Source organism: Phyllostomus hastatus, unplaced genomic scaffold (genome assembly GCF_019186645.2).
Source record: "Phyllostomus hastatus isolate PE091 unplaced genomic scaffold, TTU_PhHast_1.1 phas_scaffold_501, whole genome shotgun sequence".
In the NCBI taxonomy this organism is placed as follows: Eukaryota; Metazoa; Chordata; class Mammalia; order Chiroptera; family Phyllostomidae; genus Phyllostomus; species Phyllostomus hastatus.
Genome location: NW_025334033.1, coordinates 19,208,041 through 19,222,794, shown reverse-complemented (window position 1 = coordinate 19,222,794; position 14,754 = coordinate 19,208,041).

Below are 14,754 nucleotides of genomic sequence, written 5' to 3'. Positions count from 1 at the left end.
GATAAAATAACAATTTAATAATGAATAAATAATTATTTTAATGAGGTATTGGAACTTTTGTTACCTGCTACTCAGCCAACCTGAATATGTTGTTTGGTCTGTGTCAGGCAATAATAAAGTCTTCATGCCCAGCGAATAGAAATCAGACCAGACCTTTTAAGAATGCCTCCAGTTTAGGGGTCACAAACCCAAATGCTTTTGGGGACCAGGCATGAAATATAAATGAGGGCCATATGGGGACTGTGGCAAATTGAACAGCTCATGCATCATCCCAGGGAGTAGCTTCTACTCAGCTACAGCTAATTGTGGCCATGGGAAGTCTGGGATCAGCATAATCAATCTTCTGTCATAAAAAAAACAGATATCCAGATTATCAAATTTTAAATAAAAAGTAAAATCATAGTGTATCAGTCAGAGTTTGATACGAGAAGCAGGACCACTCTGAGTGGTAGGACTAGACTTTTTAACAAGGGTTAGACCTTACACAACTGTGGGAGACGGTGAAGAAGTGCATCACAGAGTCTCTGCAAGGCTATTGTACCTGGTGTTGAGCAGAAGTTACTATAGGTCAGCTCTGATAGCAGCTGGGGGAGGAGGGAAGTAAGAGAGAGAAAGGGCAGGCTGGAACCCATGACTGTCTCTCAGCTATTCTAGTCTTGGTGAGGTAGGTGACCTGCAGAAGCTTGCACCTTCATCCATGGGACTGAACTCACACCTGGCCCTGGAAGGTAAAGAACTAGATCAGGTGGGAGCTGGAGAAGCTGCAGGCCTGGGTGCTGCCCTACACCGAGGTGAGCCGTGCATCAGCAACCACATGCGCGAGCTGTCACAGAGCACAACAGCACCGCCCCCCCGCAGAGCATGACAAAGGCTATTGCTTAACTTCACCTCCCAAATCTTATGTGACTATCTCTTGTAACCAACCCTAATCCAAAAATATACAGGAAAGATAGTTCTGGGACATGCAATTCCAACTTAGCAAAGTTAACAAAATATAAAGCCTCCACAGTCCACACCTTTCAACAGGACTTCCACACACACTTCTTTCACTACACATAACTTCCAAGTAAAGGCAACAGCAAAATTTTGTTTGTACTTAACATGACACAACTATTCCTCTTCCAGTCAAAACACACTAACCTTCTCCACAACAGAGGATAGAAAGTGATTTCACTTGTACCCAGTTGATGTTCTTTCTTCTTGAGTCACACTTCCTTTCTGATAGTCTGTAATTTACACACTGAGCTATAATGTTAAGTCTATGGACACATATTTTTTCCAGTTTTATTCAGATATAATTGACATATAATGTTGTATTAGTTTTAGGTATAAAACATAGTAATTTGATTTGTGTGTATATTATGGAATGATTACCACAGTAAGTTTAGCCAACATACAATATCTCACATAATTACAATTATTTTTTCTTATGATGAGATTAGATTAGAAACACATGTTAGAGAAATGGGAAAGGGGAGACGAATTGGCTAATATATATGCAAATGCATTTATACCAAAATATGGAAGAAATGCTCATAACTACTACAATGTTTGTTTCTGCAACTTGTCATATGGCTATACTGGTATTTGTAACTACTTTCTCCTATTCCTCATTCTACATTTCTTTGTCCATGGCCAGCACCTTGGCAGAGTTGTCCCTTGGCTACAAGTGTTCCTTGTCTGGTGGGGTGACCTAAATCTTCATTCCTGAGAGGTCTGGACAGTAGCAGTCCTGCCTGTGGTGAGTTGTCATAGCTTTCCATTGACCGATCACAGAGAGGTCTCAGAGAGGGGGTTACAGTGCACATTTTAGCAGCGCAGTTAGGTCCCTCCTCTAGGTGACCCAAACTCCACTTCATTCCAGGGGCACTGGGTCTGTGCTCTGGCTCAGGTACAGGGCCTAATGGGGCTGCAACACTCTACTGTGGTGGTGAAATCTGACTTCTGGTCAGCAGACCCAGAGTGTTTTACATAAAGTAAATACACAGCTCATCTAATGCAATACTAGACTTATCATGATCAATTAGCTAAAGTCAAAGAGATCCTGTGTTCGGCATTTACAAGCCATGTAACGATGAAAACCCTGTGTGTGCATCTTTGCATACTTGCATACCAGTGCAAGTATAAGATACATTTTTAGACAGGAAGGCATAGAACATTTTCTTTTAGGCTTTCTGGTTACGGATCATTTGCTTTTCTATTTGTTCACCTGTCTCAAAAAACATTCGTCTAGGTCAATGGTAATAATTAAAATAGGAATCATTATTGCTATGTTTAGCATGTACTATTTGTTAAGTTCTTTCCCTAAAATGTCTCAGGTAATTCTTAAAACTAGGCAAGTGTTATGGTTCCCATTTGACAGGTGAGGAAATGCTCACAATTCCAAGAGCACAGACAGATGTAGGGTCCGGAGCATGAGGAATGTAAGAGACGAGCCAGATCTCACAGCTGAGGACTGACAGAGCCCAAGTTTAAGCCTTTTCTTTCCAAAAATTATTTCCCCTATAAAATGGCACAGAGAAGTAAAAAATAACTCATAAATCTTTTCTTAATTTTTAAAATTAATTTGTGCCCTTATCATGGACACAAACGTAGTAGGATCCCAGAGGAGCAATGGCAATATTGGATGCAGAAGACAGACAGTTCAGCTTAATGGTGGCCCCAAGTTATTTCAGATGTTCTGAAATGATGTGGGGCGGTGGGGGGGGGGGGGTGCTCTCTGGGAATAAGGTGAGCAGTAACGTGTCAGAATAGAAAGAATGCGGCTTCCATTATTGGTATAATTTTGCACATTAATAATCCTTTGTTTTCTGATCTGTAAATTGGGGAACATACTGAAATCTGTTTTCAAGGATGTTGAAAGGAGCTGACAATATGTCTAAGCGCCTAATACACTGTGAAGTGCTGCATTAAGTGTCATATGATTGCTACAGCGCTGCAGCTGCCACACAGCCCAGCCTCAACTCTGCAGTGATTCCAGGGAACATCAGTGTATGTTCTGGATTGTCTAAGGCATCCTTGGTTTATCTATCACTCCTGACACTGTGTCCCATTTTGTTTAACATGTTTGGATGCTCAAAACTAGCCTGATTTGAACAATAAATTCTGAGGAAACCAAAGGATCGGTACTGGAGCAAGTCAGCCATTCAGCTAGCACAATTTCTACTCCTGTTTACTCCTCTTTCCCCAGAGAGAAGTAAACCTAAGTGAGCCCAACCAGGATATGGATTTCAGAAAGTATGCAAGGCTGAGGAAGAATTCCTGACAAGCTGGCTGATTTTCCACCACTAGTTGGATGTTGTGTGTTATAAAATAGTGCAGGCTTATGTTGTGCTAATTACGTCCCAGGCACAGTAGAAGGTGCTTTATATTATCAACACATTTAATCCTCACAACAATTCTATAAGGCAGGTCATCATCACCAACTTACAGATGAGTAATTGAGGAAAAGAGAGTTGTGTAGTTTGTCCAAGGTCACACAGCTACTACATAAAAGAGAGTGGATTTTTCAAAGTCGGTTCTGTGCCCATGCAGTCATATTGCCTCTCACTTACTTGAGTCTAAAGATGCAGAATAATAAGGCCACAGTGGACAGCACTTCAGGAGTGGAAACTCTTCATCTCCCCCTAAGGAAAACCTGTAATGGAACTTTTGGATAGAGAGTGGTGATTCTCGGTGAGTTATGGCCATGGTTCCAGGGTACCTGCATGTGCTCTGTGACCCCATCCATAACAAGGTGCTGAGGTATCTTGACTTACAAGGATCTGGAGCTGGGGACTATGCATATGAGGATTCATGAAAATCCTTTCTCTTTCTACACTGATGAAAGCATGCCAAGGTAAGCTGTGAGTAATTCTGGTCACACTGGTTTGAAGAAAACTTTCGTGACTCACTGCTGTTGAAGGATTTTTAGGGAGAAGATGAAGTAGGAGACAGGTGGATGGTCTGTTGCTTGATATTCAGAAGGTTCTTTGAACAGAAATTCTTTGGGTAAGATGGACTATGAAAGAGATGAGAAAGGTACCTCTGTCCTATTAAATTTAGATCATTAGGACATTTGGGATATCTGGGGAATAATGCTGTTCTGAGTTGGCCATGTGACATCAGAAACCCCATGTCATTCAAGCTTTTTTTGTACTTCCTAGCCCATGGGAGTTTTCTGAGGAACAAGGACAGAACAGATTCAAAAATAATTGGAAACCATTTTAAAATGCCCTAGAAATGTAAAGGCCCTGGAAGAGAACTTGCAGAAGGAAAAGCATAAAAGATAAACATATCAGAAGAGTTGTGTTACAATGGGTTATAAGGAACAGGGAATTGGGCTGGCACCATTGAAATCCAGATTGTTTTGATTTTCTTTTTTAAAATGTTTATCTGATCATGCATGCTCAGTGTACAGAATTGGAAACTGGTGGTCTTGCTCAGAACAATGACTTTGAATGGAGCTCTGTTCACCAAGCCAGTTGCCAGTCACATCCTTCAGGTGGTGAGGCTGTGCCTCTCACACAGGTGACCACTAAATCTCCCTTCTCCCTCACCATCGACTTCTGTTAAAGCTGCCAGGTTGACCCTCCTACTGAGAATCCTCCCTCTCACCCCCAGTTCTATATCTTCCTTTAGCTTAGATTGAAGCATTTGCAGAAATGCTACCTGAGGGACCTATAATATTAGAGGGACAGTGGTGGGCAAAATGAAGCCCTCTCTCAGGGACAGTCATCCTGGGTGTGAGCTGCAGCAACACAGGCAGTCTGGGAGGGGCTAAAGGGCTGGGAAGGGATGGGCAGCCAGTTGACCATTCCAGACGTGTGGTGTTAGCTTGTTGCTACGAAGTGGCCACCCAGCAAGGGACTGTGTGTCACAGTTTCCTAGCATCTAGGTGTGTCTGTGCAACTAATTTTCATGAATAGAAAGTGGTCAGAAGTGATGTGTGTCCCTTTCGGGTCTGAGTGGATAAGAAGTGGATACATCTTCCCCTTGCTTTGTCTTTCACCTGTCAGGACCTGCAAAAAAGCCCTGAGACCCTGGGAGAAGCAGGAGCCACATGTGACCATGTAGAGAAAAGCCACCCCCAGATAGAAACATCTTATTGGACTTTTTCAGATGTGAGAAAAATATATATTTTGTTAAACCACTGAGATTTGTGGGTTTGTTTGCTGCAAGCTAATGTAATCATTAACATACTTAGACACTGAACCTTATAGGCCCCCATGGAGTGCTCATTTGTGCCCCTGAAACAAGTGAGTTCTGGAAACCTAAGATCTAGTGGAGGATTGCCTGGCCACACAGAAATGGCAGGGGCCTGCATTAAAAATTCCATTTCCTCTGGCCAATACAGTGTCCCTTCTCTCAGGCCTTTGTTAGAATCCTTTAACCCTTCCCAGACCACATAGTGCAAAGGGCAGAGGGAGACCAGTTGACCTCACACAGAAATGCTCTAAAGGAACTTGAACCTCTGATCACCAGGGTCTAGCTGGGTTTGATAGCATATGCCCTGGGCAGCCTGAATTAATAGCCTGTCCTGTCCTGAGAGAGATATGGGTGAAGGTCATCCTAAAACCCTTCCCTTTCTCACCAGATAAGCTCTTTTGGTCCCAATCTTTGGTCTTAGATCATAAAGACTTGAACAAACCACCATCATTCTTATCATTTGATTTGGGCAAAAATTGAGCCTGGACGAATGAGTGTCAAGATGAGAAGGGGATATAATGTTATTCCTCTGAGTTAATTTTGATTTTGAAAAATGTCCCTGCTGGGGAAGATGTGTGAGCCTTGTCTTCCTGGTTTCACTTCCAGCTCCTGCAAAGAGTCCAGAAGTGACCAGCTTCTTGCAGGGACAGGCCTCTGCCGTGCGTCTCAGTCCTGAGCGCAGGCCTCTCAGGCTGCATGTGCCCATGCGTGGAGCACCCTCTCCTTGCAGCTGCCTGGGACACCCGGGGGAGAGCAGCTGCCTGCCTGCCATTTCCTTGCTAATTTCTCTTCCTTGCTGAGCGACATGGGGGACAGTAATTGCCTCCACTCTGAGCTCTGACATTCCCACATTCAAGCACCTGCTCTCCCACTGTTTTCCCCATAGGATGACAATTTCTGCCACACTTGGTGTTTCCCTCACAGCAAACCTGCTGATTAGACAGACACACTTTAGAAGAAACAGTTAAGGGGGCCTGTGAATGTGGCGAGAGCTAAAGCAGCATTTTGGAAATCCAGTCAGTATTTTTCACCAGTAAAATATGAACCGTGGTAAGAATTCCTTAGAGTTGCTGGGTAGAAGGTGAGATTCTCTGGAGCTGTTTGGCCTCCTTGCATTGTTCTAAAAGGCCCCGGCCCTGTGGGCAGAAACAAATTGAAAATGCCAAATCTAAATGAAAAGGAACACCTAGTCAGAGGTTCAGTGTGGAGGGGAAGGGCAAGGCAATCTAAGACACTATAACTCCCCTTTCTAGAAGTGAGACAGTCCTTTAATAAACCATAGATAAGGAGACAGTCAGCTCTTATTGTCTCCTTTTATCACCCCTAAATTGCCAACCATTAGGTCTTAATTAAGATTACCAGTGTGTCCCAATTTTTTATTTTTATGTCTATATTTTTTTAATCCCGCAAGTAGTAGAAACATCAGGGCAGGAGTTGGCAGACTATGATCTGCAGGTCAAGTTTGGCCTTGTACCTAATTTTGTAAATAAAGTTTTATTGGAACAGAGCTATGCCCATTTGCTTAGCATTATCTATGGCTGCTTTCACACTGCTGGTTTAGTGTTGAATAGAGTTGAATAGTGGTGCCTGTATGGCTTGGAAAGCATGTAATAGTTACTACCTAGACCTTTACAGAAAAGTAAAAAAGAAAAATAAATAAACAGAAAAAGAAAACTCTCATAATCTCATTACCTGGATATAGCTAATGCTAACATTATCCATGACTCCCTTTTATTTCTGTGGAAGAAACACTTTAGAAAATAGTATTTGATACAAATGTGAGACTGATGATGCCACATGCACACCAAGGGTGTATAAAAGGTTGGTTGTTTATATAGTCCAGGCTTTTCTGGGAGATTGGGAAAGAGCTCTCAAACTGGTCTGAAAATGACATGAGAGAGCAGGGGAAGGAGACGGGCTGAGGGTATTATGATGGGTAGGAGGTGGTGCCAAGGCAAGGGTTCCCAATGGAGGGTGGGAGATTATAGGATTTGTCTTCTGATACCAAAGGGGCATGGATGTTTCCTAGCTCTTCTAGGTGTGGGCAGACAAAAAGAGAGAGGTAAAGCTTAAAAGCTCTCTGCAGTCAAAAATCAAAAGATGAAGTCAGATTCCTTATTAGAGCCTTTTGATTCTACCCATCAGGTTCCCTCCCTGGTTTCTGACAGCAAATAAATCATTTTACCCTAAGCACCAATACCATTCCCTTGTGGGCTGCCTCCTCCCAGGAAGAGAGCATTAACAATGAGGATTTTTCCTGGGCCACCATGAAGACAAAGAGGGAGGAAAGGAGGAATGAAACTCAGAATCCCTTGAAGAGTTAGCTCTTTTGTCCCCATGGCTCCCACACTCTACAATTTTCTGATTTGTTCCCTGGAAGCATGGTCCCTGAGAACCAGGCACTGTCCTGTGTTGGGGCAAGAGGGAGTAAGCAGCTGAACTGAGCTCTGCTTCAGGCCCTGGTGAAAAGTTCTCTCCCTCTTCCTTCAATTTATCCCTTTCTCCATTATGAGAATTGAAGTATCTACAGGGACAAAATTAGCATGATGGCCCAAAGCAAATATCAAGAAATTACTCAGCTGGTTGAGGCTTTAGGTCTGCCTGTGGCGTGTGAGAAAGTAGCTCTACAGACCCCACAGCTGGGCCGGGCCCATGGGCCCCCACACTGGGGCCTGGGTTTAGAACTTCTACTTATAATAAGGGCTCCTTTGCCTGTGGTATCCACCTTGCTAGGTTTTCCGTGGGGGCCTCACCAAGGAGCCTCTGAGGGTGGATGCAGCAATCCTGGGTTCCCAGCTGTCCTTCATTCATGGCCTCCCTGAGACATACCAAAGTGATCATCATAAAAGCTATGAGGAAGAGGAAGAGAGTGAAGATTGAGTAGGAAGAAAGGGGAAACAGATACTATCTACTATGTACTAGGCGCTTTACATGCATTCCCTTTTATGAAACAATTTTTATTATGGAAAACTATGAACCCCATGTACTCATTTTCCAGTTTAAATCCTGACTATTCAGCATTACCTTATAAACTGTGCAACTACCCAAAGAAATGGGTATTATTCTTCCCCTGTTTAATAGGTTGGGGAGTTGAGGTTACTTGTCTAAATTCACAGAGGTGGCACATGGCAGAGGCCATGGTGTTTCTGGCTCTAAATCCCACACTCTTTCCCCACCATGCGGCCTCCTGGGAAGACTTTGCTAAAGAGGAAGGGCTGAAACTGAGCCAGGGTGTCCACAAAGAAGCAAGAGGACAGCTCTAGAACCGAGAAGGCAAGTCCAGACCCCTGGCAAAGCAGAGGAGGAGAGGGGTCTGGCATAGACATTGGCTGTGACTCTCAGGAAGACTTCTAGGCTTTACCGTCGTGATGTTTGGAAGACTCGCCTCATGGCTCCAGACACCATGAAGATATCCAACCCTCACGTGGAAGCCTGACTGGCATTCTTCAGGCCGCTCCTTCCTATTGTGTGGCTGCTTGCTAAGTGGGGTGAACCCTTCCTTTTAGATAGAAAGACACATTAATATGTGCCCTGTTATGAAGTCCCAGAGTGGATAGCTTTTCTCCGCTTCCTGAGTGTATATGTAAGTGATGTCTCATCACCAGCATAATTTTATTCATTTATTTATTTATTTTGCCACCAGATTGAATACTGCTCAGCCATTTCAGAGGGGCCTGCGTTTGCCGCTTCCTGCTTTGTTTATTATTGAGTGCTTCCAAATAAGGAACAAGTGTCTACAGGAAAGGGAAATGAGTCTTTGAGTCTGTAAGAGGATGCTTGAGGACATCTTCAGCAATTTTAATAATAGCTTTGGTGCAGATGCCTATACGATCTTGAAATGATGACAAGTAAAACCCGACAGAGCTTTATTGCCTCAGGGAAGGAATACTAAAATTGGGGAGGATGGACATAAAATATATATAGAAGAAGCTGAATTGCCTACTTTCAAGTTGGCTTTATTAAATCATTAAATAAATTCAACATTAAATAAGCACAGATATATCTACTTTTTATTCTAAAAGATAGGGATCTTATATATACTTTGTATATAATTGTAGATCTGTTATTTTGAAAAATGGCCATATTTATAATATTTACTTTATGTTTGAACTTTTAAGGCATATATGAGAAACATGTACAACCAAACATTATTTTTTAAAGATTTTGTTCATTTATTTTTAGAGAGAGAAGAAGGGAGGGAGAAAGAGAGGGAGAGAAACATCAGTGTGTGGGTGCCTCTCTTGTACCCCCTACTGGGGACCTGGCCCGCAACCCAGGCATGTGCCCTGACTGGGAATCAAACCAGTGACCCTTTGGTTTGCAGGTTGGCTCTCAGTCCAGTGAGCCACACCAGCCAGGTCCAAACATTCTTTTAATGTTTAAATTTGGGGGTGAAACTGTGGATTATGACTCCTTGGCCCACATTTAAAACAAAACAAAACAAAACTCTCTGATCTAGCTTATTAAAAGGACCCAAAAATCCTATTTGTAATCTGCCAGCAAAATTTAAACATTTTCAGTGCACTTCAGTCAGTTTCTACTTAGAAAATCCACACACAAATCTAGTCAAGTTCAGAAATGTGCATTTTGGAGAAAAGTATGAATACCATTTCCAGGGGATCTTAGTTGGACAGATGAAGATGAGCATTTCTCTAGGGATAGGACTTCGGGCTTGAGATGGATGAGACACTCACGGAAGAGAGGAAGTACAGTCGTGGGAGAAGAAAAGGAAGGTGATTTCAGCTCCAAAGTTTTCTTCCCTGATGGTTTCAGCAAAATAGAAACCTGTGAGCTTCCAGCCATGGTTTATTGCTCATCCATCCCTTCACTCTAGTTAGAGAGGAGGTGTATGAGTAAAGGATAATGCTTTTTACGGCAAGATTTTGATGTTGCTGGGATATTTAGGGATTCTGTATGTCCTTCAAGAGGGCCTTTTTATCTAGTCCTCTAAGGACTGAGACGGAAGGATGACAGCCTGAGCAAAACGATATGAGTCAAAATGGCACACAGGAGACAACTTAGCATCAGGCTTATGGGTTTTCTGGTGGGACCGAGAGATTTGAACAATCCATACCAGACAGAAAGCCACATGGGACCAGCATAAATGAGTTTCACTGCCGCAGCTCCCAAATTGGCGAGCAGCTGCAGTCTGAAAGAGATGGATCCTTTTCTGCCCTGGCAGTTGGTAGGTGTATCTGGCAACACACAACTTCCAAGTATGTCCCAAATGTGTGAGGAAAGTGGTGGCTCAGGGGCTTGATTACCACTTCCTTGAAGAAATGATAACCTAGGTGCTCTCTGTTAACATGAGCTACTCTTTACTCTCACTCCAGCGGCACTGGTATCGTGTCAGGGTGGCACTGGTATCATATCATGGCTGTGTCAGGGTTGCCATGACCTTGCCATCACTTCTTAGTCTAGTGGATTCCACGCTAAACACAAAAGGCTGAATTCAAGGAGATGTTTGCAGTTAAAATTCAATAGTTCTTAGGAAACTCAGGGTGGGGCAAAAGTAAGTTTTCAGTTGTTTGTATGGAAAATAATATATAATAATCAATGATAATGCAATGATAAACTGTTTCATGTACTCACAACTGCAAACCTACTTTTGCCCCAACTGCAAACCTCCTTTTGCCACACTCTGTACACAGCTACTATCAAATGACTAATGTAATGCTGTCTTGTGCAAATGTGTTTGTACTTTTCATTTCTTCTGGAAATAAACATCCCTATGTTTTCAGGCCTTCTGCATTGAATGGACCCATGTGGTAAACTATAGATTTTTATACTAAGTGTTTAACTATATCTATACTGTAGAAGAATGAGTAAAAGACAAGAACAAGCATTGCACACACACATACACAAATGCTAATGGCTGATAGTATATACAATGATGCCTACTCCATAGAAATTTAAAAAATATAAATTAAGACAGTGATGAAGTATCGTATGGGCAAACATACAAAAGAATGTTAATACCAAGAGTTGTTAAGAGTAGGAGGAAATGTCTTCTTTCTCTGGTGTTAGGAGTACAAACTATATGTTACTGGAACATGATTTGAAAATATGTATCAAAATATAAATAAAAATTTTTTAACCTAGTGAATCTGCTTTTAGGAATTAATTCTAAAGATGATATCAGGCAAGTATGTTAAGATACTTGTTTACAGAGACTCAACATAGCACCATCTATAATGCAACATAAGAGAAACAGATTAAATGTTTATTAATAGCAGTTGCTTCAATATAGGACATAAGCCAAACAATAGAATATTATGCAACCAATATAAAGTTACCTTATAGAATAGATATGCAATGTATTGTTAAGTTACAAAGAAAAAGCTGCTTGTTAAATAGAAGGCACAGGATAACACATTCACTTTTTTTGTGTGGATAGAAGGATATGCCCCAGAATGAGAATAGTCATAAGCATCTTATGTGGGCGAAGGGAAGGATCCTATGATTATATGCTGATGATCTACCTTCCTTCAACCCACAAATGCTTTTCTTGGTAACACTCAGTTCATCTTGTTCCACTCTTTTTCTTATTCAATCATATTCTAGTCTGACCTCTCTAAGATTAACATGTTCCTTAGACTAAACTTGACACTTTCTCACCTACTTATTTCCCAGTTATTTTGTAGAGTGGATCACCTTTTTGCATAGTCAACCTCATTCTTTATATGTTGATGTTTCATATTGCTACACTGTCTACTTACTTTGGGGAGGTATCATTAAGCTTCTCCACATAATTGCCACAAGTAAAAATATATCTGGCATTTATAAACATGTTCTCACTGAGTGCCTTCCCTAATTTCCTCCTTTAGTTCTTCTTTTTTTTTTAATTCTGCTCTTGTTAATTCTCTATGACATTCTGCCCCAGGAAAATTACGCGTATTTTGCCATGTATAATGCGCTCCCACATTTGGTGAGCATTATACACAGGATTGTTATGCCTGTGGCATGCAATCATTACATCCACGTATAATGTGCATCCTTATTTCTCCCTCAAAAATTTAGGCAAAAAAGTGCACATTATACATGGCAAAATGTGGCATATTATAGAAAGAAGCCACAGTAAGTTAAAAAGGGAAAAGAAACAGTAAATAATGAGCATCGCATCATATATATTATATAATACTTCAGCTGTTAATAAAAATGTTCTCATGTGCACAGAGATAAATGTCAACAGCAATTTGGGTATTTAAGTATGACAATGAAATTTAAGATAAAGAGGACAAAGAAATATACACATTCAGCAGTCATCTTCCACCCGGCTTCACAAATGAAATGAGTTGGTCTCAATGAGGGATTTAGTTGCTAAGAGTGGCAGATGAGAAAGTAGTACATCTGTAGATTTATATCAGAACTAGTCATGATAAGCTTAAAGTATTAGTAATGATCACAACCTAATGCCATTTTTAAGTAGATAAGAATACCTGAAGTTTTGAAATTGCATAATAAAGACCATTTAAAGATATCCTCATAGGAAGTTGATTGTGTGAATGTTTGAGCTTACTGCCAAATCAAAAACAACACAGGTGTTATAAGATCCCACATCCACACAATTAAGCAGTCTCCCAGCGGTGCTGGTCTGTAATGATCACAGGTCTCCCTTATAGAGTCCAGAGGATATCGCATGTTCCCCAAAATTACCTAAAGCTTCATTTTCAAGTCTGTCAGTGCTATCTGGTTTTCATTTTATGTATCCTGAGAAATGATTTCCTGATCAGTAAAATGGATATATTAACATTTGCTACCAAACCAGCTCTCAGAAGTGACTTGTGAACCAGAAAGGATTCTTACTAGATTCCCTGAGTTTCCCTATATAAAAAAAAAGTTTAAATAGAAAATGTAATGAGCTTCTTAACAGATTTCTGATAAATAAGCTTCAGTGATGATGACAATAAACACTTTCCTTTAGTCTTACAAAAGGACAAAGATATATACTTATCTACTTAATATCATTTTTGCATTTATCATCCTATTTAATCCTCACCACTCTGTAAGAAAAGTATTATCACAATCTTAAAAATACAATTGAGTCTCAGAGACACTGTTGAAGGTCACACAACCCTAAATGGCAGAATCAGAAGTCAAACCCAGATTCAATTGACTCTTCCCTATGCTTTTTTCCCCAAAAAGGATAAAGTTTCCTCTCCCTAGACTCCACTCAAAATGCATGTTTCTTTGAACTGTGTCATCTCCCCGTACTCCCATCCCCAAATTATAAGTAAGGTACCTCTATCAGTAAAGTATGTGAGGCTTCCATTTAGTTTGTTAGGATATTAGCACAATTCCCTGCCTATCTCAACACACCCACTTATGAATTCTGCCCGTAATATATCTATTGCTTGTGCCTATGAAATATCTTTACCTCTTCTATTACAGCAGGGCTGTCAAACTCATTTTCACCGGGGGCCACATCAGCCTCACAGTTGCCTTCAAAGGAGCAAAATAATTTTAGGACTGTATAAATGTAACAACTCCTCAACTGTTAAGGAGTTGAAATTACATTCGGTCCTTTGAAGGCAAATGCAAGGCTGATGTGGCCCCCAGTGAAAATGAGTTTGACACCCTTGTTTAGAGTATAAGGGCTACAAAGACAGACACCAAAACTAAACTTCAGAAGGCATCCATCCTTCAAGAAGCATGTCAGTGATATGGAATGAGTGGCACAATATCCAAGGTCTTGAGAAGTTAGCTCTGACTTAGACACAACATTCAGTACATCTCATTAGGTTTCTCTGAGGTTTCAAGGGACAGAAGTTCACTCAAAGCAGCTCCAAACAAAGAGGGAGACTCGTGCATTTTCAGAGAGGTTCCACAAGCGTGTGCCAGGCTGACCAAGCATGCCTCCTAAAGGCCAGAGCCAGGCCTACTCCCAGGGCCAGCCAGCCTTTTATATCCTGCTTGCTGCTTTCTTTTCTCTCTCCGAGGATAAGCTCTCATTCTGCACATGGCCAGTAATGGCTGACCCAAACTTTCACCTCTAGCACACCCTCCACCGCAACTTCTTATTTCTATCTCCCAGTTCAGATGATTGACCTAACTCATGTTGGAGCCAGGACACATGCTCCCAAGTTATAGACTCGTTTATGGATGGGGCCCCTCTAGAGTAAAGCCCCTAGTCCAATAGACTTCAGGGGCAGAGGATGCATGTCTTCTGTCCCACAACTCATTCTCTTTCTATCTAAAAGAAGATGGGTAAATGGGCAGACATCATGAACTCTGTTTAATGTACATAGGTTCAAGTTCAGGCCTCCTTCTTCATGAGGAAGTGCACCTCCCCATCTCTTTTCCAAAGAGATAAAGGTAGGTCAGACCCTCCACCTCAGCATGACTTCTGATTGAATTTCAGCCACTCAGTGAGAATGGGCATGGCAGAAATGATGTCACTTCATGAAATAAATATTAAACTCATAGAACTGAAATAATAAAGTTACAAAGTAAAGAGATTTAGGAAGGAAATGACTGGTACATAACATCAGTTTTCTGCCTTGTTCTAACAAAAGAAATGTCAGGTTATAGCTGTACAGAACCACTCAAGGGAGCCTTTGGAAGGCA